Source organism: Thermobia domestica, chromosome 14 (assembly GCF_964235325.1).
Source record: "Thermobia domestica chromosome 14, izTheDome1.hap1.1, whole genome shotgun sequence".
Taxonomy (NCBI): Eukaryota; Metazoa; Arthropoda; class Insecta; order Zygentoma; family Lepismatidae; genus Thermobia; species Thermobia domestica.
In genome coordinates, this window is record NC_137467.1 from 40,308,202 (window position 1) to 40,332,762 (window position 24,561).

Below are 24,561 nucleotides of genomic sequence, written 5' to 3' on the forward strand. Positions count from 1 at the left end.
GATGGAAGAATTGATGAATGAGAAAGTGAGAGAAAACGGTAGCGCCGTAACTTATATTTTTTTCTGGAGGGGCGAGCATTAATATTTGGGCCCCCCAAGAAAAGTTGTTTTGGGCTCTCTAGCAAAATTCGAAAATAAGCCCCTTCTTTCCATCTTTCTCTTACTCTTTGTGGGGCTCCGGAGCCCGTGGACCCTCCAGCACGCCCCTGGGCCCGTTTCATAAATTAATTAAGGAGACAATATTGACAAATCTCAAAGCCCATACGAATAAATATTATTTCTAGGGCCCCTAATATACATTTTTTTTATTCAAATGGGCCCAGGACTCATTTTTGCTTTTTTACCTTTTGTGTGCTGATTAGGGATGCGCACGAGACAAGATTTGAGCCTGTCTCGTCTCGAAAATGTGCTGTAAAAGTGATGTCTCGACTCGAAAAACGTATATTTTTCTATTGGAAGAGCTGTGTCTCGACTCGAATTTTCTCAGAAAAATTCTGTCTCGACTCGACTCGTGCGCATCCCTAGTGCTGATTTGTTTAATGTAGTGAACCTGATCGATGTTTCATTTATAATTTTATGTACATATCGTATATGGAATAAGAAAATTTTGTCTTAAAGTGGGACCCCCTCGAACGGCGGGGAGCTTCCCTGGGAAGCAGTTGCCCCTCCTGCCCCCCCTCCAGAAGTTACGACCCTGGGAAACCAAATTTCATGTCTTAATCCTTCAAAGGTTCGTAGATATGGACATTATACTGTAATAATTGCCTCCCCGCATTTTCTCCTTCTTCGTCGAATTTTCCCCCTCAAAAATATGGTAGTTGCTGGCTACTAGACCGAGACAAACTGTAGATTCCCAGGGTAAAGAAGAACTGCAAAATCTATTTGCAGTACTACGAGAAGAAGATTCTAAGGCCGAACAATAGCTACCAGAAATGTGGGGAAACCAAATCAACGCAGTCCTATCTATGAAGACAAAGCTTCATCACACACGTCAACATCGTCAATTGCATTCTACCAGGATATCAATGAGTCTACTGGAATACATAGCTTTTAACGAAATAAATGCGAAATCTCCAGACGAAGTCCAATGAACTTTTGTGGATTTGGGCTGCTTAAAAGAGGTTTTGAACAAGAGGCATATGACAATTGCGAGTGAACTCTAGAAAGCTGTGAAAGAGGAATAGAACAAGATCCCCTCGAAAAGGGCTGGATTAACCCATCAGGATTAACCCATATATATGGCTCTTGCTGACTTCACCTAATACATTTCTGTAAAAATACATTAGGAAAGTTAAGGGAATATGTTTCATATTTTTGGTCATATTTTATTTTACGATGATGATTATATTTTCATGTTTGTTTTTAGATAACCAGTTGAGATTCTGATCAGAGTGTAGGCCCCTGTTCACCTGAAGGCCCGGAGCTATAGCCACCCTAACCCCCCCCCCCTCTTAATCCGGCCCTGCCCCCGAAGTTCTCTAAAGGAGCGTTCTGCAGTGGAAACTACGTTACCGAGCCAACGTTTGGAGCCACAGGAGACACACCAAGCACTGCCGCACCTGGCATAATCGATTTTCGTAATTATTTGGCAGCATTACGCGGATTAGCCTCTGTGTGTCCTTTTGAACCACAAAGGAAGATAACTGGTCACCCTACTCCTTTCCTGCAGCACTAGTCCACCCTACGAGGTAAATAAAATATAAAATGAATTCCACACAACGCTAAACAAAACTTAGGTAATCGGAACTCGGAATTGCAAAACATTATCATCAAGAACGCAAATAGTATCTTTTAACTTGTTACAATACGAATTAGTTGACAGGTCATTGGGAGATCTGACTGACATTCCTATCTACATTATACTATCTCGCACCTCGCTACAGGTCACACAATTTGATACACTTACACACTGCATATAGTGCTAGCCACCAATCAACCGAAGAAAGAAACAGAGAAAAATGAAAGGCACGAATCTTGAAGCATCAAAGAAACTTGTTGGTGATTACAACATACAACATATATGAGGCAACTAGACCATGTCGCTGATTGAATAAGGAAAAAGCGTTCAAAACCCTTCGGGAGTTCTTGGAAAGAAAATGCAATTATATTGAACTAAGAAGATAAGGAAGTATTAATTGATAAAACAAAAGTCTGAATATTCTGGATGTTATACAGGTTTGTTTAGTGTGGATATTTCAATATACAGAGGTACTTCGATTTACGAGTGTTTTCCCTTAACGAAAGCCAAATTTTAGTTTAAAATGCATCAAATTGCAAGTTCGTTTGTTTGCTTCTTGAAGCTTAGTATCGTTTTTCAGCATCCAGGCTGTATGGAATACTTTAATGTGGAATTCGAACTACCATAATGCGTTCGATGCTCTCCCAATTGGAATCGAACTCTGAACCACGTGTACCAAAGATATACGAGTTTTACCAGTAGACTTACCAATAGCCGTTTATTGAACGTGATAAAAATTTATGTGTATATGAGAACATTTATGTGTGTGTGTGTGTGTGTGTGTGACAAAGTTTTGCTCCAAATAATGATAACTTTATTAATTTTAAAAGTTGTTTGGATTGCCAAAACTGCTTTATATATATATTTACCCAGTCTATTCGTGTGTCCGTTCATTTGTCCGGGAGACATTTTCGGCCAGGAGGATCACTTTTATTATTTTTTTAAAAAGGAATTTGTGTTACTAAAACTGCCTTTTATATTTACTCTGTTTACCCGTGTGTCCGTATGTTTGTCCGGGAGACATTTTCGGCCGGGAGAATGTCTAAACGTGTGTCCGTATGTTTGTCCGGGAGACACTTTCGGCCAGGAGAACAACTTTTATTACTTTTTAAAAATTTTTGAGTTACTAAAACTGCTTTACTCTGTCTTCGTGTGTCCGTATATTAGTACGGGAGACACTGTCGGCCAGGAGAATAACATATACTATTTTTAAAAGAGTTTGTGTTTATTTAATATATTAATCCTGTCTGCCCATGTGTCAGTCTGTTTTTCCGGGAGATCCTTTCGGTCAGGAGGTAAAGGATCAAAGATTAAGAATCGAGTTAGCTTTAACTTTGACACTACAGAGCAAAACGGTAATAGATAGCGAGAATCGAGTTTTTTGTAGTAAATTAAGCGTCCCAAAAATAAATTTCATCTTCATCTTTAACTCTCTCCTAAAACAGATAGTGATGGAAATCCAGTACAATATCAACTGACTAACTAACTAACTAACTAGCTAGCTAGCTAGCTAGCTAACTAACTAACTCTATGTCCTATGGAACCCAGAGGTTCAATGCCTCATTCAAAAAAGCTCTCCATTGAGTTCTAGCCTTAGTCAATTGGATCCAGTTTCTACTTTATATTCCTATCTCTGCGAGATCCATCTTAATATTGTCCTTCCATCTGCGCCTAGGTCTTCTTAATTGTTGCTTTCTAATTGGTCTTCTAGTTAAAACTTTGAAAGCTTTCCTACTTTCTTCCATTCTGGCTACATGACCTGCCCACCTGAGCCTCCTAGACTTGATGACCCTAACAATGTTTGGTAAACGATATACATTATGCAGTTCCTCGTTATGTAGCTTCAGGTCATTCACGTTTCGCGATTTCTCTTGGATGCCGAATATTCTCATCCCAAATTTTTTTCAGGATCTTGTTCTCAAATACTTTCAGTTTACGTTCTTCTCTCAGAGTAAATGACCATGTTTTAAACCATAGAGGACTACATTAATGATTATTGCGGATCCAATAGTGATTTGCATAGAGCAAGAACGATAAGAAACAACAAGTAGCGATTTCTTGTTTTAGAATCGATTTAGTGTTCGGGTCTAACATTTTCTCTCTTAACGCTGCATTCACGTTGCTCACTATTGAGTAAAAATGGTAATAATTACCATTTTTACCCGCTCTCGTAGATAGCGGGAATCGATATTCTGCAATAAATTAAGCGTACTAAAAATATATATATATTCCATCTCCACTCTAATCTCTGTACTAAACCGGAAGTGGTAGAAATCTACTACCATTTCCGGTTTTAATATAATTAAGAAAATATCAAACCATATAAACCAACCTTCTCGTGGTGTTCACGTAAAACTGTTACTTGTATTAGGATATACATTTTCCTCTGTATTTTGTATTCGTGTTTCTTTTCTTACTACACGAAGAAATGTATGTGGCTACACAAAAGTAAATGGTTATTATTATTGTTTGATCGTTAGAACTTACTGTCCCTTTACAGTACCGAAGTTATGTGAGACGTGAATGTATAGTATAATCTAAAATACGAACTATCATGATGGATTCGATATGCTTCGATCAGGAATGGAATCCGTGTGAATGTGCATCAAAGATGCGTGCGCGTAGTAGTCACTAAACCAACGAGTTGGGCCTATAAAATGTAAACTGTTACTGTGTTTATGACAATGTTGAAAAGGAAATTAATTGAAATTTCTAGTTCTACGTTCCGCTAGGTACGTACACTGTATTTCGGGAAAGGTCAATTTTTTACAGGGGTAGTTAAAATCAATATGAGGGTAAAATCTATTAAAGTTAGTACCCTAGTAGTAGAGACAACCTGCAAACCACTTGCTGCAAGCTTCCATTGAAAGTCGGCAAACTTGCATCTGGCTTGATTGGAAAGCATACAAGCACGCCGCAAGCTGGATTTCAGTAACGAAGTTACATAAGGGCAACCTTGCATTCAGTGTTCCATTCAAGCTTGAGGTAAGCGTTTTACGCTTGCGGCAAGTCAATAGCCAATGACCGGCCAGTGATTCTATGACGCTCTGCAAAGGATCTAAAATATCACTTGCAAATACAACAAAAGGCAGATTGTATGAAAGCACGCGTTCAAATCCAAAAGCCAAGCACAAGCCAACTGGCCGAAAGCTGTCTTACTACTTAGGTAAAATCACTTCTAAAATTAAACTAAATTTACAGAAAAGTTGGGACTTCGGGGTCCGGAACTCAAGGACTCATCTCCTGTGCAGAAACCACTCACTGCGTTGTTCCACACGTTATACCTTGTAGGCAAAAGGTGGGTCCGGTGATTAAGACTAAAGAAGACAGATAATTAAGACTAAAGATTACTCCCATAGGGAGTTATTATATACGTAAATGGGGCTATTACGCCTTGGTAGCATGCAACCCAATTTACACAGACGTCATGTTGGTTGTATATTATTCAGTTATTCTCCACTATACTAACCAAACTCTTTGACGTATCGTACACATGATACTATTACCTGTTTATGCTGTGTGTGTGTTTCTCTTAATTGATACTTAAATTGCATTTTATCTGAAATAATTTTCATTGTTTTTAATTTTTAGAACATTTAGAAATATTAACGATATAGCCTCTGAAGTTTAAATTTTAAATATGTTGCATATTATTATTTTTATTATTATTATTATTATTATTATTATTATTATTATTATTATTATTATTATTATTATTATTATTATTATTATTATTATTACCTGCCTAGGTAGTGATAGAAGATGAAATAAGAGTTGTCAAAATACTGCTTAAAACTAATTGACACATAGCGAAACAGAGACATGAACATGGAAATAAATTTGTATTACAACAGTGGCGGATCGGGGGGGCGATCGCCCCCCAGAAGAGGAAACTTTCTTACTTTATATATAAATAAAACAGAGTTTGGAGCTCTTAGAAGTAGCTTTAAATAGCAATATTACAATCCACCGCCCCCCAGAAGTCCGTCCTGGATTCGCCACTGTATTACAGTTACCGATTTAACTTATATAAAATGATGAAAACTTTGATAAATTCATATGATGTTAATATGTTTAAAAAAATTAAATGTAAATACAAGTATTGAAATACAGAACACAAGTTATAAAATATGTAGCGAATAAATGTAATTTGATACTATCCTATAGTAGAGACAACTTGTAAGCCAGTTGCTGTAAACTTGAATGCAAGTCTACCAAGCTTGTATCAAGCTTGATAGGAAAACGTGCAAGCCTGTCGCAAGCTGCATTCCAGTAACAAAGTTACATGGAGGCAACCTTACAATCTCAGCGGCGTTCACCTCCGGTGCTTGGGGTCCCTGGTTCGATCCCAGCTCGCGCCGTGTGGACTTTGAGGTGGACAAACACCGTGCTCGTGGGTTTTTTCGCGGTTCTCCCGTTTCCTCCCACTTTTTTCATTCCACCATTTCATTCACCTCTCATCATCACCGTCTCCTTTAGCCTAACTGGCATAATCGTGGAACGTAAAGATTTCATTTCATTTTTTCTCGTGTCTCGAACACAGTTTTTGAATTTGTTTACAAATTTATTAACTCGGAATAAGTTATTTGCCTTCGAAATGCACACCAGCGTTTATTATTTCAAATGAGGGGTATCCTACAAAGAACAGAGAATACCTAAAGTTATTTTTGTGTTATTGAACAGCCAATGATAACACCTGCAGCGGATAAGTTTGATTGGAGACAACAAAGCAGACTGCGGGTACCGTTTAATATTTTCTGGGAACGAGTTCATTTGATTAACCAGCACAGTCGACTAGATCACACTTGCAACCAGATAACTTTGATGGGAGACAGCAGAGCAGAGTGCGAGTTTCGTTTAATTCTATTTTCTTGGGATGAACAGTCAGTGATAACACATGCAGCCGTATAAGTTTGATGGGAGACAGCAAAGCAGATTGCGAGTTTCGTTTAAGGTTGGTTTAAAGGGACAAGGTTTGCCGACAGATGTCACTACAGTCTTCGTATCTCTCTCATGTGTGTTTTACATTTTACTGAAATTCACGATTTCTCTTACAAATTGCAAACTACAGACTTCAAATTTTTAGAGAAGGAACTTCATAACCTATCGAAAGCAACAATCCGTGCTGATTTTTTATTTAATTTTTTTTTCATTGTTTAAATGGCTTGATTGTTAGAATTTGATATCCAAATCTTTAACAATATACTGTTTCAACAATGAAAAAAGTTCTAAATGAAAAATCGCCACGGATTTTTGCCTTCGATAGGTTATGAAGTTCCTTCTCTAAAAATTTGAAGTTTGTAGTTTGAAATTTGTAAAAAAAAAAAAAAAAAAAAAAAAAAAAAAAAAAAAAAAACTTGAATTTTCGTGAAAGGTAAAAAATACATGAGAGAGATACGAGGAATGTAGTGACATATATCGGCAAAAACTGTCACTTAAACCAACCTTAATTCCGTTTTCTTGGGATGATGAGCTAGTGACAACACCTGCAGCCGGATAAGTTAGATGAAAGTCGGCAAACTAGAGTGCATGTTCCGTTCACAAGTGTTTTGGAGGTAAGGGCTCATTTCAGAATAATTACGGTATATTATGTTACTTCAAGAATTAACTGGTTCATACTAGCTTCGCTAACTTAATAACTTACACTAAAAACGCACATGGCTAAGGAAAGCAGCGTTTATTTACAGTGACGGATCTAGAAAAAACTTTAAAGGGGAGGGGGGGCAGCCAAAACCCAGACTATGCGAGGTATTTTATATCATGAGTTTACTATAATCTTCTATAAATATATAAATATTAGCTTAAATTAATTTTGTCACTCGAAAAAAACTGGAGGTCCTATGAATCCTCGGCTCCAGATTAGATCTTCTTAAATAATAAACGTATTGCATTTTCGCGAACTAACAAAACATATTGGCTTCATCAGACACTGTCACTGACTGATGAAGCCAATGTGTTTAGTTCGTTGGCGAAACTCACACATTTATTATTTTTAAGCAAACGTTGCTTTGATCAGCAATTTGTATTTTAGCGTAAGCTCATCAAGAATTGTATGTGAAAAAGTGTCTATGGAATATCGACCAGAATATTACTGCCAGAGAAGCCGCACTAGAAACGATCATAAAAGAATTAAAATTTAAAATGACAATTGCTGAACTATTGACTAAAATTAAGAAGAAAAAAACTAGGTCTAAGTTACTTATAAGAGTGGATATGCAAAAATAATAAATTCTGCTAATAACACCAAATGCTGAAATGGCTCTCCTCTTGAATATCTTCGAAATTATCGATCGATTTCGAATCAGAACAACCAATCGACACGCAATATTCAATTTTGGTTGAAATAATTGAACATTATTTCACCCTAGTCGATTCGATTTAGTAAAAATGCAAAAAAAAAAAAAAAAAAAAAGTTGATTAGCCGTGTGATAACTTCGCATACAAAGTTTTACTATTTGTTTTAACCAAATACTTTGTGTGTATGAAATACCAGAACACAAATTTTACTTGAGAGAGATAGGCAAGAACATGGTGTGGTGGTTTAGTGAGAAAGCAAACTGCTGGAGACGTTTGTATTATTTTTTATTGGATAGACAAAAGAGAAAGGAGGAGGTTACGGTAAGTGTGAAAAAAAGTCTACTATCACCAATAGATGGGAGCGGGTGCCTTCTATCTTTTCAATGTATTTTGAAAGGAGCAAAAATACTCAAAACAATTCATGCAAATCCAAAACATTCAAACTTTGTCCAAAGACAAGTTTAATAAATAATCAAAGAATCCATGTATTTTGTAAAGAGCGACAATATTCAAAATAATTCAATCAAATTCAAGAGATAAATATTCAAACTTTGCAAAAAGTGAAGTTTAATAAATAATCAGAGAATCCGTGTATTTTGTAAAGAGCGATGCCATTCAAAATAATTCAATTAAATTCCAAAGATAAATATTCAAACTGTCCAAAGACAAGTTTAATAAATAATAATCAGATAATTTGTGTAGTTTTCTTATATTTTGTTTCTTTTATTGTTGAGTGATTTTCATTATTAAGAGCATGTTTCACAAGAGTAAAATTAAATGGTCTCAACAATGAGAGAAACTATCACATGTATATAAAGCTCGAATTTTGTTCCGATGATCATTTATTCAACTTGCATTTTGACAAAGTTTGAATATTTGTCTCTTGAATTTGATTGAATTATTATTGAATATTGTCGCTTCATAACAATGGAAAGACACAGGCCATATAGGTGTTGGAAGAAGGGAATAATGGTATAATAGGGGTTGCACATGTAGAATAAAGAGATTATTATGTGTAATTAGTAAAGAGTCTTTAATTGTTGGTTGGCTTATAAATGTTGAATGTGGAACAACAAATGAAATAATTACCAAAAGAAGAAAAACTTATAAAAACCTGCTTTTAATAAATATACTACAAAAGAAAAAATACTTTTTGGGGAGGTACTTCAGTGTTATTAGCTTATTATTGTCATGGATATTGGTGAGGTAAAATGAAGAAATAGAGCAATAGCTAGAAGCATTGGGTGGCCTTCCTAAGGTTAAGGGCTAAAAGAACAACGGTTAAAAGTATTGGCCGCTCTTCCTAAGGCTTAGGGCTAAGAAATAGAGCAATGGCTAGAAGTATTGGGCGTTCCTCTTAAAGTTGAGGGCTAAAAAATAGGACAACGGCTAAAAGCATTGGACACTCTTCCTAAGGTTGAGGGCTAAGAAATAGGACAACGGCTAAAAGCATTGGACTCTCTTCCTAAGGTTGAGGGCTAAGAAATAGGACAACGGCTAAAAGCATTGGGTGGTCTTCCTAAGGTTGAGTGCTAAATCTTTCATTGGATATTAGAAAAGCGATTTGCTCGAGCGCTATGCTTGTAGCTTAGTTCAATTTGTTCATTTTATATCATCAATATATGCAGGGCAATAATAAGGAAATGAAACTAAGTTACCCCCCGAAAAGTTGTCCTTTGTAGTATAAAAGCACTTTTCTAGAGGTATTTTCAGTTGTTATTTTTCTATATTTTTTATTCAATTCGTGCAATAAACGATTGTTTACTACTAACTTACTTAACTTGAAAATCTATCTATATATATAAAAGAGAACGTACAAAATCCTTTGTCCGCTCATCACGCTAATACGGCTGAACCAATTTCTTTCATTTTTGGGGGGTTGTTAGGATTTGGACCCTAGATGGTTTTTATCATATCACTTTAATTTTCAATTACCAGTGTCTTGAGATAATTGACCATTCAGGTGTCCATACGTACAAATCCTTTGTTATTAGTTCATCATAGGTAAAAATAAACGTATTTATATGCAACCCGCATGACCGTGTGACTCGGCGGGTTAACATAAATGACAGGCGCTATAATGTTAACATTTACTGCAATTTGAAAGCGAAAAAGTAAAAATTATCTAAGTAACAAAGTTTATTGCGTTCCGGGGTGACCGCAGCGAAGCGGGGCGGGTTAACATAAATGACAGGCGATATAATGTTAACATTTACTGCAATCTACTATGGTTTTTATCATATCACTTGAAAGCGAAAAAGTAAAAATTATCTAAGTAACAAAGTTTATTGCGTTCCGGGGTGACCGCAGCGAAGCGGGGTGAACGCTGCTAGTATTGCATAATTTCAATGTGTGAACAACTTACATACTATATTTTTAAAGAATATTTTTCAAGATTAAAAACAGTACATTATTTTTTGCGAAAAGAACACAGATCACATTGAGTCGAACAAAAAGACATGCTTAAAGGTAAATTCTTATGAGTAATTTTCGAGAAAACAAAATCTTTTATGGTGATTAAAAGTATGTCATTTCTTGCTAATAATAATTATTTTATATTGTAGTGGAACAGATTGTTTATTTATTTATTTATGCTAATAATCAATATGTTATATTGTAATGGAACAAATTGTTTATTTATTTATTTATGCTAATAATAATCAATATGTTATATTGTAGTGGAACAGATTGTTTATTTATTTATTTATGCTAATAATAATCAATATGTTATATTGTAATGGAACAGATTGTTTATTTATTTATGCTAATAATAGTCAATATGTTATATTGTAATGGAACAGATTGTTTATTTATTTATGCTCATAATAGTCAATATGTTATATTGTAATGGAATAGATAATTTATTTATTTATGCTAATAATGAATATGTTATATTGTAGTGGAACAAATTTCCTATTTATTTATTTATACTCATAATAATCAACATGTTGTAATGGAACAGATTATTTATTTATTTATGCTAATAATCAATATGTCATATTGTAGTGGAGCAGATTGTCTATTTATTACGGTAATAGTAATTAAACTCTGAATTATCCGAATTGGTGTATGGCATCAGCCAATAACCTCGCAGTGCGTTGTTACTAAACCTTCAGGAAAGAATCTAATCATTCCTAATTGTCCACAAATACAAACAAAATCAATTATGAATAATTAGATTCCTCCCTGAAGGTTTAGTAACAGCGCACTGCAAGCTTATTGGCTGATGCCATACGCCAATTCAGGTAATGCAGATTATAATATCGTATATTATAATGGAGCAGATTATTTATTTATTTATGCTAATAATTATTATTATCTTATACTGTAATGGAACAGATTGTTTATTTTTGGATGGTGATATATGTGAAAAAAGTACATAATTAATTAGAATTTTTTCTTCTATGTCTTCTTCTAACGGCGATACGTAGCACTAAGAGTGACACACATATTCCTAATACTGAAATACGTACAACTAGTAATATTACAATACAACACTGTGTATTTTTAATTTCTGAAAAAAAAAATATATATATCAACACTTATTAAAATCGTGTATTCTAATAAGTGTAATAGGTTAAAAATAGACAAAATTCTGTAAAATATATATTCTGTAAAACAATACCGACAACGTTTGGGATGTGAATCCTCACACCAAGATAAGAGAAAATGTATAGACCGACCTGGGGTGCACAAATGCCTCTTTTCGAAATCGTAGCCTGCCGAAAACATGAAAAAATGAAGTCTTGACCCGACTATGGTAGGTCCATAGCTCCAAAACTATGGGGACCTACCGTAGTCGGGTCAAGACTTCATTTAGGAAATAATATGTGTGCTATCCAAAAATACGTGTTTCGGAATCGTAAGGTACTGACGCAACAATTTTTATAGAGTCTGTTTGGCCACGAGCATATAATTTGAAGTACTCACCAACTACCTCTATAAAAGTTGTTGCGGAAGTACCACACGATTCTGAAACATGGTAATGTGGATAGGACATATACTAGTTCGTAAATAAAGTCTTGATCCGACTACGGTAAGTCCACAGTATTGGAGCTATGGGACCTTTAAGGTTCATATTTTCATGTTTTCGTCAGCCTATAGCTCTGAAACGAAGTATTTGGGCACCCAGGTTGTTCTATACTTTTCGTCTTATCTTTTTTGTCAGGAATCACCTCACCAACTTTGTCGGTGTTGTTTTGAAACACCCTATATATATATATAAATTATAGCCTACGTAAGTTGCAGGGCGCTGACTGCAGTTTGTCTCCTAAACATCCTTAAATGTCCTCCCTTCCCGGTCCTTTACATTTTACGTACATTCCTTTCCATTTTTTTTCTAAGTAGATATTTTTAATTTTTAATTTCACAATTAGTGTTTCTTCCCTTTTAATCATTAAAAATTGATAGACTTTTCACTTGAATGGATTATTATTTTTTTAAAAAAAAAAAAAAAAAGTCTATTTTATCATTACTAACTTGTTCAAAACAAGTTATGGGTGTGTATCAAAAAACCTAATTACAACAGCCATTAAACAATAAGGAAAAATAAAATGTCTACTTGTATTTTATAATTAAAATATGCATAATTCCTGCAGAAAGGACGCTATGAATGAATATAATCAATAGTGCTTTTATTTTTGAGAAATTTTGAAGGAAGGAAACCAAGTGATGAAGGGTTGCCATCCGTTCTGATTTTGTCGGGACAGTGCCCGATTTTGGAGAAACTATCCCGCGTCCCACTCTGACGGGATTTTAAAAATATCTCATATTTATTTATTTATTTATTTATTTATTATTATTATTATTATTATTATTATTATTATTATTATTATTATTATTATTATTATTATTATTATTATTATTATTATTATTATTATTGGAACTTTGTTTCCACAATATTGTTATAACAGCGGCACGCCAGTAGCAATGTGTCTGGCAACAGAAAGTCTACGTGTAGGCTCACTTTGTAATTGGTGAGGATTAGCTTCTCAAAGCAATAACAAGGAAACCGAAAATGTATATACATTCAAATGGGAGCAACAGCAGCAGAAGTAGATCTGAAAATGGCTCCAGCTAAAGGAAAATAACATCAAAATGTACTGTTTCTACAACAAAAATTATATTGTGATACTACAATTATTTATTTCTATTTTTACTTGTATTTTGATACGTAATGTGTAGGCCCATAAATAAGCTATATACTATTCAAATTGGCCATATTTTTGACCAACTTAAAAAGTTCGTTACTGAATTCTCTATGTCTATGTCTATCTCTCTCTCTCTCTCTCTCTCTCTCTCTCTCTCTCTCTCTGTGTGTGTGTGTGTGTGTTATTTGCTATTTCAGTTTTGAGCCCTCCATTCTAAAGAACATCAAAAACTATCTAAAAGAAGTGATGGAATTTTTTGCGTCAACCTTACCGTTCCCGAGATATTGTCAAAAAAAATCCGATTTCGGGAGATTTAAGGAGCTAGGGATGCGCACGAGACAAGATTTGTGGCTGTCTCGTCTCGAAAATGTACTGTAAAAGTGATGTCTCGACTCGAAAAATGTATACTTTTCTATTGGAAGAGCCGTGTCTCGACTCGAAATTTGTCAGGAAAATCCTGTCTCTACTCCTCATGCGCATTCCTATAAGGAGCCATATCTCGGGAACCGTAAGTCACAGAGAGATCATAATATTGGTGTTGATCAATACTTAAGAGGATGGTGAACATTTTGATACCAAATAGTAACCGGTGGCCACTGTTCCCCAGACATTAGGCAAAAGAGATCCGATTTCGGGAGATTTAAGGAGCCATATCTAAGGAACTGTTAAGTCATAGAGAGATGATATTTAGCGAATTTTTCAATTTTAAGCCCTCCATTTTGAACGTGTATTCGTAAAACAACTTATCGTAGAACGTTTTAACAGAATTCTCAAACAAAACATGTGGAAAAATTTAGTACTGTACTGAAGGAAATTATAAATGGATAGATATATTACAAGAATTGTTTCATGAGTATAATAATAAAGTACATAGAACAATTGGTATAAAGCCTGTGGAAGTTAATAAGGAAAATTAATTCTTTTTAAGTTCGTTCGGGCAATGCTCTTCGAGCATTCTCAACTGGTTTTATTATACTGTATATTACAGGGCGCAAAATTTCAAAGTCAGACGCACTCGCCAATCCAAAAATGATGGTTGACAGTATCTCTCACATACGAATTATTAGAAGTCCCCCCTCCCCCCCACCGGCCTTTGGTTTGGTAAACAAGGAGGTTACATCAGGGCATAAAGTTTCAAAACCAGAGAATTAGATTCAGGATGATCAATTCTGAACTGGACAATTCATATACATGTTTAAAAAGAATACCTTAGCTTAAGACTTCACTTCCGTTGTGAAGACTTCACATTCCGTGTTTTCTCTCACTCGGTGACAATTACACAGCCATACACACACAAAATAAATAAATAAATAAATAAATAAATAAATAAATAAATAAATAAATAAATAAATAAATACATACATAAATAGAAGCTCTGTGCCAGACTCCAGAGTATAGGCTCTATGTATCTTGTTACGCTGAATCCAAATTTCGAAACCCCAGGACGATTGAAACGTGTCAGTTTTGTTTTATGGGAGAAAAACCTATTTCTTTTCTATCCAAAATCGATCAAGTTTTTCGACCATAAACAAAATTGACACGGTCAATAATTGTCCTGGGGTTTCGAAATTTCGATTCGGCGTAACAAAATACATCGAACCCATACCTAGGGTCCGCTATACACATTTCTTTTGTATGGCTGTCTTATGTGTGTCCTCCCTACACTGTAAAAAATCGTTGTGTTATTTCAACGACATGCCTATGTGTTAACACGATTGTGTTAAAATATAACACAAACAAGTGGTTAGAACAACTCACTCTCCATTTGGAGTTGTATGTCAAATGCCGTAGTTGAAATGATACACAGCCTGTATGTTAAATTAACACAAGTGTAGAATTTTCGGTGTTGTTTTCTGCGTGATTGCCAAATATGTTGGGCATCTAATTATAAAGGCGTATAAAGTGAAGCTACAGACAAACACAGTAGAAAGAAATACTTAAACAAATCCAGGTATACGCAAAATTTCAAAATGCAAACCACGCGATGTGTTTTCAATTGTTTTACATAATGTTTCTGAAGCAACCCTAACAGCACAAGATGTGCTAGGCATGTGCCATTTAGGTGTTCTAAATTCATCTCCCACATTTGATGCATTTATTGCTTCTTTTTCTAAGCGATTGTGTACTAGAAGCAATAAACGCATCAACTTTATTAGATGGCAACTGACGCCGATCATTTGAAAGTGAATATGGAAGAACTATAAAATAAAGTAAGTAGACAGTCGTCATTTTGTTATAAAATTAGGCCTACATGGCGAGCAGATTTTATCTTATCCCGAATGGTTATCGTCGAATATACGCGGCTTAAAGGAGCACTCTGGTTAGCCAAATTCAAAAGACCTCAACAATTTATCCCTCTACAAGCAACGGTTTCTTCATCGCCTCCATGGCCAAGTCGGAAGAGCACGCTGATAGTAATTGAAATGTTGATGGTTCGTGCCCCCTTCCTCCCGCCACTGGGGTACATTTCTTTTTTACTTGTTTAAAGTGCTTTTTAGACTCAGCATAATGTAAACAAATTATGCGTATAGGCTATTTAACATATTTTGGGGGAGTAATTTTGTGGTTCATTAACGCTCACATGTTAAAGACGTAACACACCCCCTGTGTTAAACGCCAACACCACGGGGTATGTGCTGAACTAACACCGCATAGTGGTAGTCACGCTGGAACTACTGCCCTGTGTTAAAATTGAGTTGAATTAACACAACCATTTTTTACTGTGTACCCAAAACCGCTAAAGTTTTTCGGCCATAAAAAATTGACACGTTCGACCGTCCTGGGGTTTCGAAATTTGGAATCGGCGTAACAAAATACATCGAATAAATGCCATGGAGCCTGGTGCACAAAACTTTTACCTATTTATTGTGTGTGTGTGGCTGTGTTATTTTCGTGTGAAACAGAAACTGCGCAGCCCTGTGAGTTTAGGCAGAAACGATTCCTACTGAACACTGGTCGCCCGCTCTAAATTTCTAGTCGTCAATGGCAGCCTGGCGACCAGAGATTTTGTGTCCTGGTATATTATATATGTTTTATATTGCCTATATGTATTAAATTGTCTCTCACTTTTCTTTTATCAAATGTATAATTTGATCTTCACTACAGAAAGACTTATGCTACATTATTACGGTAAAAGAAACGCTGGTACATCTTTTCGTCCTGTGTAGATCTCGAATAGCTACATCAAGTGTCAATACATTTTGCTTTGGAAAGATGACAACCCTAAGTGAGGGTGAAACAACTTAAAAAGATACACGATATTAAAGACGGTAGTTATTCTAGTTTCTCAATTTGCAACAAAATTGCCAGCTAATTATGACAGAATACATATGATGATGATGGCAGTAGATTTTGTTTCCTTTATCTGATTCTCGCATTTGTTATTCTGATTATCGTTGAATTCCCTTTCATCTTTTCGTAACAACTAGATGAGATTCAAGCCCATTTATGTACACTCATGTCCAAAATGATTGTCGTATATCTATAACTGTCTTCCTGTAAGAATATAATTTGATAATGATCTTGCAAGGTACTCTTAATACTGGTACTATGCGTATAATCAGGAAATGTGTATTTGTGGTAAATTTCATAGGAAAAGAATTATAAATACGAAAATTAGAATGAGTAAAACAAAATGTTGCTAAACGGACAACAAAGTTTTATTTTCGTTTTGTTGTTCTTACTTACTGCTCTTTTGACATTAAATTTGCCACATACATGTCTTTATCGATTATACACACACTAACATTATAAGAAATACCGGGCGAATTCGTTATCAAATTATATTCCTACAACAACATATTTATAGACACGCGACAATAATTTTGGACATGCGTGTACGTATATACAAGGGTAGAAGTGGATCTCAAAACGTAGGAGGACGGTAGGCATGACGTCATACCGTTCCCCGGCCTATCTTTGCCCATTGTAATGTTTTAGCAACTAGGGGAACGCCGTACATGATTTTTGAAGGTGGGGAACGGCGTTCCCCGCGTTCCCCCACACTTTTACCCCTGCGTATACATTGTAACATTTTTTTTACATGGAAATATTTTACTAAACCAGAGTTTTCCACTGACCTAGCCATACTCTAATTCGAAATGTGTTGTCCACGTGCGCGGATTTAGAGATCCAGGATTCAAAGCTCCATTTTTCGTAATTTAGAAAAAAAAATTATAAGGTCTATTATTTTCTATTTATTTAACGTTCTTTGCTTTATTGTTTATTTATTTAAAGTCCCTTGACTCCTTTTATTTTCTGCTTATTTAAAGTCTCTTGTCTACTTCTATTTTCTATTTAACGTCCCTTGACTACTTTTATTCTAAATTTACTTAACGTCCCTTACTTTTATTTTTTATTTATTTAAAGCCTCTTGATACTATTTGTTGATTATTTGACGTCCCTTGATTTCATTCTCTATTTATTTATTTATTTATGTGTGAATAACACAACAGGCATAAGCCCAATTACAGTGTTGGTGTTGTGTTAGAAAATAAATTTACAATAGTTTTCTTAAACATATTGTAGTAGACCCTATATATTACAGATATCAATTGAAGACCTTGGTACAAGGAGAGGACAGCTCCAATTTTACATTTGTTCAGGATTGAAACAAAGTATTGTTACAAATAAACTTATTGTGCTGTCGCGTCTGTAATCTTTTTATAAAGAAAAGTGCTATTATAGGGGCAAAACCGTTCTTTATAAAAAGATTACAGATACGAAAGTTGATTTTTTTTTTAACAATAACTGACTTTATTTATTTCAATCCTGAACAAATTTAAAATTGGAGCTGTCCCCTTCTTGCACCGAGTCCTTAAATTTCTTTGTGTTCAGTACATATCCTGTTATAGGAAGAGCCTATTTTCCAGATTGGTGACTTCAATAATACGTTGGTCCCTGCTTTCTTTTGCAATAGAACAGACCACAGTTGTCAACATGAATTTTAAGTGTCGGGATACGAAAATTTAGAGTCAGTATAAGATCCATACAGTAAAGCTCGTTCTGTATAATTTTATGGAGAAAAATCAGGTCTATCATATTACACCTTTGTTCAAGTGTAGTGATACAGAAGTAAACACCGTTCAACTGACTATTTGTTTACCTGTTAATGTTTCGAGTTCGTTTTCAGCTTGGAGGCTATATGAGATGTGAACCTCCCGTTTAAAGTGGAATACGGTCAAATTTTAATGCTCTCCCATCAGGAATCGAACCCAAAACAACTTGCACGTACCAGAGGCGTACGTATTAGCAACTAGACCAGAGGGGAGGGTATACTATGTCTTTAGAAAATATCTAATCAGACCTACAAACGAAATAGATACGTATCAACTATACTTTTTCCTACACATTATAATTTCTATGTTTATAATTACAAAATTACATTGCCACTGGAATGAACTTTGTTCTCTGGGAAAGCAACGGATAATTTCACTATAGTCCACAGACTGCATTATTTTGTGTGTCCTGTGTTCCCGTTTGTATAGTTTCGTCCTCTAACCGGCTGTTCTCCGAAATTGGGGACCTACTCAGCTTTTTAGTTTACCCAGGCAGAAGTTCTCTTCTAACTGAACAAGTTTGAATCCGGATAGAAGTGCATATGTTTTTCCCTATTGATACAGTACAGCAGCGTATAAACAAGTAAGGAAGCTCCCGTATACTTTCATATGAAGTGAATTTTATAAGTACAAAGTTCTATAATTGAAAGCCTTGGATCGGTAGAGTAACTTTAAATTTACCAAGATAAGAAACTACATAGTCAGTTACTTCGCTTTGGTAACAACCGTACGTCATCTGGTTGCAATCACAATGTACTACTACTACTACTACTACTACTACTACTACTACTACTACTACTACTACTACTACTACTACTACTACTACTACTACTACTACTACTACTACTAATAATAATAATAATAATAATAATAATAATAATAATAATAATAATAATAATAATAATACCGTTTGCAAGCTAAAATAATAGATCAACAACCAGTAAATCGAAGTTATACTCATTATGAAAATTCTAGTTGAGAAACTTCTATTATAAAGTGTAAATATACAAAATTTGTACATCAGTTTGTGAATATTGTTAGATACACAGTGAGGAACGTACGCATGGGATGGGTCCTGGAGGTCTGGGGGACTCCTTCCTCGGAATATCGCAACTTTTTTTGTAAATTTAGTATAGAGGTGATTTTATAAATTTTAATATAATCTATTCTCATATTGAATTTTGACCTCTTCCGAAATAAATTCCTACGTAAGTGCAAGTACACACTTATTACGATGTTCAGAAAAACGTGATTCACGTGTCTCTATCAATATTTTATTTAGGTGGGATATTCTTTTTTAACATATAACATACGTTATATATAAAAGAGGGAAAGTGTTTATATAATAATAATAATAATAATAATAATAATAATAATAATAATTATTATTATTATTATTATTATTATTATTATTATTATTGTTATTATTATTATTATTATTATTATTATTAGTAGTAGTAGTAGTAGTAGTAGTAGTAGTAGTAGTAGTTGTTGTTGTTGTAGTAGTAGTAGTAGTAGTAGTAGTAGTAGTATTTGTTGTTGTTGTAGTAGTAGTAGTAGTTGTTGTTGTAGTAGTAGTAGTTGTTGTAGTAGTAGTAGTATAGTACTACAGGGAACAAAATTATTGCTATTATAAACGATATCAAACGATGTTCTTTTTTGGTGACTGATTTGGTTTAACGTCTCTTTTCAGAATCTAAACTATATGAAACGGAAACCTCTGTTAAAAATGGAATCTGGACCACTACTCGAATTTGTATTTGAAAAATGAAAAAAAAAATGTTTTCTTGAGTTATTAAAGATATATATCTATTTGTATTATTATATGAGCTTACTAAGTAACAGATCTGCACGTAACACTTTGCTAAGCATTCGTTTTCAATATACTTTTCAATACTATTCAGGGATATCCACAAGTAACTTTTAGGGTAGTTTGCGCTCACGAGGACATTTAGTGGGGCATAATTTTCCATTGAAAATGGTATAGTCAACATTTGGTGAGACATAATTTTCTATTAAAAATTGTACAATCAAACTGGAGAATGATAAAGTTTTTGAGATGGGGAGAGAAAAGTAGATTTTCGAATAGTAAATTTAGTGAAGTTGCGCCTAAGCATCTGGGAGGATGGGCAGCTCGGTCACTACTACTACTAGTATTAATATTAGAAAGAAATTTGATTCAATTACTATAATAATATCCAGAAAAAATACACTAAAATGTTGCATGAAAAACTTTTCATTCTCCTTTTTTATTGGTAGTCAAGCCTGTAGCCAGTCTAAAAATGTAGGGGGTGGTATAAATTAGGGGGGGCGATCCAACCATATTATAGTTCATCACCTCATTATAGTTCATTTGCAAGCCTAGTGTGAAAATTTTAGGGGGCAGTAAAAAGTTAAGGGGGACCAGCTCCCGTGCCCCTCCGTGGATACGGGCCTGTTGGCAGTTATCCCTTTTTGCCATAAGCGACAATCTTTTATTCTACACGAATAATTTCACATGATATTTATAGAACAAATCGAAAAATTATTTTATTTAAAGATAGTCTATATCAAATATGCCACTTACCTGTCCAAAGAAGTACGTCTCCTCTCCAGGATTTCACACAAATAATAAAAAAAAAGTTAAACTATTGAAGTTTTAAAACACCTTCAGTACACTGCATTATTTTTCGATTACTTTTGTGAGTCAGAGAAACAGAACAAAGCGATAAGGTTGTTGTTGTACTTCAGAAAACAAACTAATCGTACAAAGCACAGGCTTGAATCACAACACTTAATTCATGTCTTGAAAAAACACCTGTGATTAGAAAAAGAAGGAAACAAAAAGGGCACACATTTAGTACACAAATATTGTCACACAAATTCCTTGAATGGCGATGATGATTAATTACATTTTTGTATGAATGAATATGACTGGTATAAATATATTGTCATTGCACTGTTGTTTACTGGTGGGATTTTATTTACAGTAGAAGCACAGAAAAAAATTATAAACGGTTTTAAAAAACACTACCACCATTCACACTTAACGCAACATTTTTCTTTACCAATTCATTCATGGTTTAAAAAAGAAATAATAATAACAATCATAATAACACTCGAAGTTAAATCGTATCGTGGTCCATAAGTAATCCTATAAAACACACAACTTTTGTTAATAATATCAGAATTCACGTGGTGGCTCTGTCGTCACTTCCTGGTTTTCTGGATGTGCCGCCGTATTTTTTTCCCTTCCTCTTCTTTATTCCTCTTTCCTTCCAGAGCGCGCGCGATCTTCTGTCCTCTCTCGGAACACACACACTTTAAGGCTAACACGAATACACAAACACACACACACACACACGCCTACCGTATCGCCGATGCTCAGATGTCTTTAGATAGTTCTCGCAGGTGGACGTGTTAAAAAGTGTCTTATTAAAAAACACACACACACGACGCTGAAATAAAGGTCCAGTCCAAACTAAGTTCTTTTTTCGGCCGATTAAAATAATATCAAAATATCAGGAAATCTGGTTTGGAAAAAAAATAGATTAAGGATCTGGCAAGTGTTATAATAAAGCAAGCATAATGCGGCGACTTTGTTTTAAAAGAACAGACACACGGCTTGCTCTGCTACTACGTACGTATATGAAAACAACTACCTTTAGCCGTTCATGGACCTGTTGCATGCGGTGTGGATCCCAAGTTGCTGTTACTAAACACAGAAGGATAGCTGGCTTCCAGGTTCACGCTTGTCGTCCACTACTAGCCCTCCTCGGGGGCAACCTGAGATTGCCCGTTCAGAAGAAGGGAAAAAAAATAAATAAAAATAAAAAAGAAAACACGAGACTGGAAAAAAATAAAAAAATACAGCTCCCCTTCAAAACCGGCATGCGTGGAGCAAGTTATGTTACTCCCACCTCTTAAAACAGCTAGCAAGTTTGTCCGTTCTTCCAATACACCTTCCCCCCCTCTTGCGTCCTATCCCATTCCACTACAACAGTAATTATTCTGATGTGGAATGTCGCCGGAGTACATACACAGGTTAAATACTGGGAGGGGTAAAGACTACATAAGGGGAGAGGGACTTTATATATATATATATACACAGTAAAGATTAAGAACAGAAAGTACGGACGGGAGTTCCTTAAGATTAAAAAAATAAAGGAGGGGAATAAATACAATTAAAAAAAATGTACATATATAAACTTGAAGTTTGTGTGATAGTGGTACTGATGTGCGTGGTGTGGAATCGTTTTGATGCTGATAGAAGCTTTAACCTACCTGAAATTTTTTTCCTTTTAAAAAAAATCATCTGTTGTCGGGAGTGGGAAGGGGCAGGTGATTGTCCTCTTTTTAAAAGTAGTTTTGGTCAGTCCAACAACAGTCAAAGAGTGTTTTTCAAGCCGGCTTCTGTGTAATACATTATCCTATGCACAACACATAATAAACGTAACGCCATCATCATTCACACACACACACACGAAGGCAAGAACAACCATTCACACACGTAGTATTCAGTTAGCGAATTTGTACAATTAAACTTAACTTTTTAATGGAAATAATACTTGGGGAAGAGGGAGTATTCCTAATTGAATTTCAACACTAGCTTGATGACTGAAAATTAACTGCATAAAATTTTACATGTTCGTTCCGTCGGGGTTTCCTCTAAAATTTTAAACTGGTGATTTCAACGCATGGAACGACAGGTGTCACAACTTATATTTATCATTACATAATCCATTCTGTCTTTAATTGTCAATAAAAGTAATAAAGCTACACTGTTGATTTAATTTTCACATTTTTAGAAAGAAATCACAAAAAAGTGTCACAAATTCGTTGTTTTTTAAAAAAGGAAATAATATAAAATTCCCTTTAAATTTCTACAAAACAATAACCACGAAATTCTTGCTCTTCTTATCAATTACTGTACAGTTTATAAAATTTGTCACTAGGTGTCACTGTTTTCAGGCAACATTTGTATCTCCATTTACGTCACTCGCACTAGACCGAGGTCTTTTTAACATCACTTTGTCATGTATTAGAAAAGCAAGGCAATGGTGCCAACTCGTGTACAGTTAAAGTGCACTGTAAAAATGAGGAAAATCACTAATTCATCTTTTCAAACATATAATTAAAACATTTACAGACGAACGAGGTTAAACAGTTTTTATCTTTTAACACACGGTATGAATATGTTTTTGATTTCTATTATAAATTCAAGAAAACGAAATATCTTTCGCAAATTATTTCCGTATTTTTTCTTTCTTTCTTTTTTCTTTTCTTTTTCTTTCTTTCTTTCTTTCTTTTTTTTGCTGTTTATTTTTCGATTAATTCTGCTTATTATTATTCCCCGTTTTTACTAACTTCCGTCCTCTTACCACGTTCGTTCCTATCTGAAAGTCGACTGAACAATCTCGACGACGGATAGTTTTCCGCTTAAAATGAACGAAAAAGAAAGGCAAAATGAATGCGTACTCTTATACAGTCCTTTTTGTGTTGCACTGTCTTTTTTTTTTTTTTTTCGGAAAACCAGAATCTTTTAAGAATGCAAGATATGTCCGGAAAAAGAGTGCGCGAAAAGACGAACAGGATGTAAAAGCATTTGTGAACAAAGGAGGGGAAAAGCTTATTCAAAAAAAAAAGGGGTGTTCTTTTTTTCATTCTTTTGAGGGTGTGGGGGATGTGTTGTGAGGGTGATGCAATGGAGGGAAGAAGAAAGGGAGAAGGGATTTTCAGAGGCGGAATGGAGGGAGGACAAGGAGGTAGAAACCAGGTCCTACTACTAGCTAATACAATAAATGCGTCTACAATACAGGATCCAAACAATACAGTTCTTTTGAGGAAATGCTGAACTAGGGCGATAGAGGGGAGGCACTGTTGTGCGGCACGGTACTGTATGGAAAGTGCAAAACACAATAAGAACTCGTTTCTACTATTATTACTACTACAAATACTATTACTATTACCAGAAAAGGACACACATAACAAAACACAACAGAAATCTAGCAAATAAACCTTCCTACCCTTCTTTCTAGAACACAAAGAAATTTAGTTACAAAGGGCGAGAGAGGGAGGTATGTTTCTCGCTGGGTGCGAGAAACCAGAGCCTTCCGGAATTCGAAGACCTGAATAACAATGCATCCAGAAACAAACAATGACGAATTGTAGAAACAATTAAAGACAGGGCAACAATGTGAGGAATTTTGATATACCGCTGTTTTTAACTTTCGCGGATTAAGGAACCCTTAGTTGGTAATTAATGAGAACAATATGAGAGAAATACAGGGAAAAAGCACTGATAATTTATATACACATGGTGTTGGATGGTTGATGAAAA

The 24,561-nt window shown here is 34.9% G+C and overlaps 1 protein-coding gene across 3 annotated transcripts in view; it reads right to left on the reverse strand.

Annotated features, from left to right (window-relative positions):
- Positions 1-23,632, reverse strand: part of LOC145669646 (uncharacterized) — a 995,784-nt gene extending 972,152 nt beyond the window's left edge. Inside the window, exon 1 of one of the 3 annotated variants that reach the window (XM_081737888.1) lies at positions 22,506-23,632. The gene's annotated coding sequence lies outside the window, so the exon portion shown is untranslated. Of the gene's footprint in view, positions 1-20,808; positions 22,169-22,505 lie in introns of those variants that run through there. The other 2 variants (XM_081737893.1, XM_081737887.1) reach the window with 2 other exon arrangements.
- Positions 23,633-24,561: the final 929 nt, after the last annotated feature.